Source organism: Solanum dulcamara, chromosome 7 (genome assembly GCF_947179165.1).
Source record: "Solanum dulcamara chromosome 7, daSolDulc1.2, whole genome shotgun sequence".
Lineage (NCBI taxonomy): Eukaryota > Viridiplantae > Streptophyta > Magnoliopsida > Solanales > Solanaceae > Solanum > Solanum dulcamara.
The window spans coordinates 41696014-41701877 of NC_077243.1; positions in this window are offsets into that span (position 1 = coordinate 41696014).

The following is a 5864-nucleotide window of genomic DNA, read 5'->3' on the forward strand; positions in this document are numbered from 1 at the left end:
TCACAAGCCAGACCTCAATCCCTGTGGAATTCACTTCTAGAGAACCCTATCTCCTACCTTCTTTAGCACAGTCATTTTGTATGCTCGGTGGGCTTATAGGGCTTCACATGAGTTTTACTTTAAATTGCACATGTATGACCCAGCAGGGCTTATAGAATCCCGGTTGGGTGTACTTAGTGTAGATCTCATAGCTTATTTTAGCCTATGTATATTACTGATACTTTTCCGTACCTTAGAAATTATATTATGGCTTCTATTAGTTTATTCCTCTTTTTCATATTGCTTTAACCTTCCCTGATCAATCGGCCTATGATGCCTACCTAGTACCTTATATCTAGTACTTATACTACACTGTACATCACTTTTATGATTCAGGTCCGAGCACCAGCTACCGTCGTTGATAGATCGAGTATGTTACTGCTAGATCTGGATACCAGGGTGATCACATGTTGTTTTCAGATCATTTTTCTCCTTAATCTTGGATGGCCCGTATTTTTGTACTCTTGAGACTAACCAATGTTGCATGTATATGTTTGTTCCACTCTTGGGACTTGTACTCATTTTATTTCGATAGTATGGACCGGTTATAAGTGCGCAAACTTTCTCAATCAATCTATGATGACCGAAATGGTATGAAAGCCCCGAGAGGTACGACGTAAACCTACTACAAAGTCCATAGCTATCCTCTCCCACTTCTATTCTAGAATGGGTTGTCGCTGGGTAAAACAACTAGGCCTTTGATGCTCGAACATAACCTATTGATAATTCAAGCACCTAGACACAAAACTTACAATGTCCCACGTCATCCCACACCACCAGTAATGTTGCCGCAGATAATGATACATCATTGATGCACTGCAATGAATAGAATATCTAGAGTAATGGGCCTCCTCAAGAATTAGTCTGACCAAATCTCAAATCCTGGGAACACAAATATGACCCTCAATCCTCAAAATGCCCTAAGTATCTAAGGTTGCCTTCCTAGCCTTCCCACTAAGCACCATATCACAAATCACCCTCTATTGTGGGTCATCAAACTATTGTGCTCAAATCTTCTCCATCAAAAAAGACCTAGCCTCTACAAAAGAAAGTACACTATCTCACTTATAAATATGAGGAACAACCATCTGGTTAGCTAAGGACTGAATGTGTGATGCTAAAGATTGCTCCTCAACTAATAAGAATGCCAAATTCTAGATACTCAGCCTTCCATCTCAAAGCTTCTATTATTAAATTTTCCTTGCCAGGGTGATAGAGAATAGTGATATCATAAACCTTCAGTAACTCCAACCATCTGTGCTATTTTTAATTAGCGTCTATCTAGTTTTAAATGTTCTGAAGACTACGGTGGTCAGTGTAGATCACAAAATGGGCGCCATATAAATAATACCTCCAAATCTTTAATGTGAAGGCTACCGCCGCCAACTCCAAATCATGTGTGGGGTAGTTCTACTCATGCACCTTCAGATTCCTAGAAGCACATGCAATAAATTTACTTATGCTGCTTCAGAACGCAACCCAAGCCAACACCTGAAACATCATAATATAATGTAAATCCCATGGCCCTCAACAGGAAGAGTAAGAATCAGAGCTGAAGGCAACAAGGCCTTGAGCTTCATAAAGCTTGCCTCACAGTCTGATCAATCAAAAGGAACATTCTTCTGAGTAAATCTAGTGAAAGGTACTGCAATAGAAGAGAACCTCTCCACAAACCATTTGTAATATCCTGCCAAACTAATGAAATTGAAAACCGTTGTAGGAGAAGTGGGCCTAGCCAAAAAATGAACTGCCATTATATTAGACAAATTTACCATCATCCTATCCTAGGACACCACGTGCTTGAAGAATGCCACAGACTCAAGCCAAAACTTACACTTAGTGAATTTGGCATAAAACAACTAATATGGCAAGGTCTGAAGTACTATTTACAGATGAAACTCATGCTGCTCTCTTCTCTCGAAGTAGACTAGGATGTCATCAATTAATAGAAAGATGAAAGAGTCCAAGTAGGGTCTAAACACACGATTAATCAAAACCATGAATATAGTGGGGGCATTCATCAAACCAAAAGACATGACCAGGAACTCATAGTGACTATATTGAGTCCTAAAAGCAGTCTTATAGATGTCTGCCTCCTTAATCCTCAATTGGTGATACCCCGACCTTAACTCTATCTTAGAGAACACTAATGCACCCTGGAGTTTGTGAAATAAGTCATCAAATCATGATATTAGATACATGTTCTTGATGGTCACCTTATTCAGCTATCTGTAGTCAATACACATATGCAAGGTACTAACCTTGTACTTCATAAACAGAACAGGAGCATCGCAGGGAGACACACTAGGCCTAATAAGCCACTTACTCAAAAGATCCTAGAGTTGTACCTTAAGGCCCTTCAACTCAACTAAAGTCATATGGTATGCTAGAATAGAGAATGGATCTGTACACAACTCAACATCAATGTCGAAATCAATATCACATTTAGTAGTAAGACCATGTAGATTGGTGGGAAAAACATTAAGGAACTCTTAGACCACCGGAACAGAATCAACAGAAGGAGTGTGGCACAAGTATCATGGACATAAGTAAGATAGGCTAGACACCTCTTCCCCACTAAATGCTGAACACTAAGGAAGGAGATCATACCACACAGCACATGACTCATTTCACCTGCCCACACGACTGAAAGAATATCGAGCATACATAAGGTAATGGTATTGGAGAAAGAATACAAAACCACATGATGAGTAGACAACCAATTCATGCGTAGAATCAAGTAGAAGTCTACCATATCTAGAAAAATCAAGTCTTCTCGAGTATTGCACCTCAAGATAGTCACCACATTGGATTGGTACACTAGATCCAGTAAGTCGAATAATGAGTAGACACATATGATTAAGTAAACCATAGATCAAATAAAGAATAGATAGGCTGATGAGATATAGATATCGTACTCATGATGGCATAATCTGATGCTTACGCCTCCGGCCTACCCAAAAATTCATACAAATGACTGTGTCTACCTCTACCACCCATTTTTTCTACATGGGGACCATCCCTAGTACCTTGAACATCATTAATGCAACCCTGTATGCTCTCTTTGGGTGGCTGAACAAGGGCTCTAGGACATAAACCTACTGGCCCTATGGATCGTGCTGACCCTAGGTTCTGTGATAGCTTATAGTAAGATACTCACTCGCAAAGTGGCCTATCATACTGGACTCATAGAAGATCCCTCTAAATGAACCTCCATGTGATATCCTAGTTGAACCCGACTGTCTATTATGGCCTGAGTACCCAAAAGTCTGACCTTAAGAAGATTGACCCAAAGTCTGGCTGCTCTAGCCACCGGCACGTGCTGATCCACCATCAGTAATCTGTAATACTAACTAAACCATTCTTCTAGGTGGGTACTGTTAGGGATAACCTTTGCCAAAAGAACCCCTACCATATGACTAGTGCTCGCTAAAGATGACCTGTCGGTGAGTACTCTTGTCACTGCCTCCGTAGGCTTTATTACGTATAACCTTAATAGTACAGGCATAATCTACTATCTTCTAGAATGAACAAATAGATGCAAATATGTACTTTGTATCTAACATCAAAGGAAAATATAACCCTCTAACAAACTGGCACACTCTCTCCTTCTCTGTCGGTATAATCACTATAGCATCCCTCAATCTCTCCCTAAGATTGTGGGGTAGATACTTTTCCTAGAAAGCCTCAAAGAATAGAGTCCATGACATCAGTAACAATACCACAAGTCTACCACTAAGATAAGATCTCCACCACTCCTTTGTTGTTCCATACAATTAGAAAGTATTGTAATCAATCCCATGGGACTCCACCAATACTAGGTTATGCAACCTCTCTTAGGAAGTGACCAAAAACTCATGGGCATCCTCGCCTGCGACACTTGAGAATTTGGGAGGCCCTAATATTATAAATCACCCCATCATCTTCTGCTAATCTGCAGTCAGAACTGGCCTAGTTTATATATGCCTAGCAACCATGGAAATAGACTGAATCACCAAATGGGGAGGTGTAGTAGTCAGTTGTAGAACTGGGGTCTGATAATACTATACCCCTGCCTGTCCTAAAATTTGTTCCTCCTCTCGGACCTGAGGTCCAGTTGATATACTATTCAAGGTCCTTGCTCGGGAAATACCCTCTATGAAGATAAGGATCCGGGCCAGAATGTCTTATAACACTAGTGTGTCTATGAATCTGGGTGGGGGCAGGTCTGTATCCTCCTCTACCGATTGATGCTTAAACTACTCAACCTTTATATCTGGCTCTGACACTATTGCTATGGTCGGAGCTTTGTCTCGGCATTCGTGCTAATCTCAACCTATACCCTAAGCTGGGGCTCGGTCTGTAGGTGCAGGTGGTCCTCATTCACCCATGGTGGATCTCCTCCTTTCCATTTGATAAAGAGTGAAACAAATAGGATTTAGAGGTATTTATCATCACTAGTGCATGATTAGAATCAAGAATAGTGACTTAATTCCTAACAATGACCTATAGGCTCCCGAAGATTTGATACGAATGTCATCATACTAATCTGAGGGAGTCTACTAGATACTTGTTCCTGTATTGGTGAGATTGGCGAACCTAAGCTATGATACCACTCTTTCATGACCCAAATTCAAGCCATGATGGCCTCTACTATAACTTATGAGTAGGCAAGCCAAACACAACTAAAGCAGAAGTCAAACCTTAATTTAAATAAATAATTAGTAACAAAACAAAATCCAAGCCAGTATGAAATAAGGAAGCTAAAAAGTCTTTGAATCTTAGTAGCTCAACCACAATTCGAATCTGGAACAACTATAAATGATCAAGCACACACCGGGGGGTTGATCGAACTGGGAACTACATCAAAAAGAAACAAAATTGTAGTATGAGTATGAAAACACGGGGTACTCAGTAGGGATCATAGGCTAACCAAGCTTAGAAAGAACAAATATATAATAAACATCATGATAATATTACTAATAATAACATAGAAGTATAAAACTACATTTTCAAGGAAAAAGGGTACAAGAAGATCATACAAAAGTCATGTAAATCTAATCAATCGGGTAATCACATTAGTAGTCTCAACTCACAAAACATTTGGAGAATTCATAAATGTAAACTAGTAGATATGGAACAATAATTCTGAAAGTATCATGGAGCACCCAGAATAACCCTCAAGCTCATCAATATCGACGTAATAACCTAGAATATGAATCAACTAGACTCTCAATATCTACAGCGGGAGCTTATCAATGATGGATATAATAGTGTAGCCCAAAGCCAATAAAAGATTCACCCAAATTCATACCTCAAGCTAACCAAATCATGAAATACCATAAGCAAGATATGACCAGTATTTTCTTCAATTCCTTATACTTATCCATCAACTAAAATCTTAGTCTCCTCAATTATTCTTCTGTTAACATGATTTTTAAACATCAGCGAAGAAATTAAGATAAGTAGCATGTCAAAATCATACATCACGCAAAGTCAAGTGAAACCCCACCAAAAGCATCAAATCACTAACCTGAGACTTTAGTGTACCCAAAGCACGGCCTCGGCTGAATATTTCAATGTCATAAGCCAAAAGAATATAAGCATAAGCCAAAATCATGAAAAAACGAACAACCAAAACAAAACAAGTTAAACAAGAGGCATCTTAAGTTCAAGTCATCCAGAAGCAATTTCTAAAGATTCTAAGCGATACAAAGAAGTCAAGAAAGCACCTAAAATAAGACTCCAATGACTAAAATCCAAACTAGCAACCAACAATAGCCATCGCTTACTAATTTTCTCAAAAGCGCTCCAACACCTCGAACTAACATAAACCCTAACAAGAA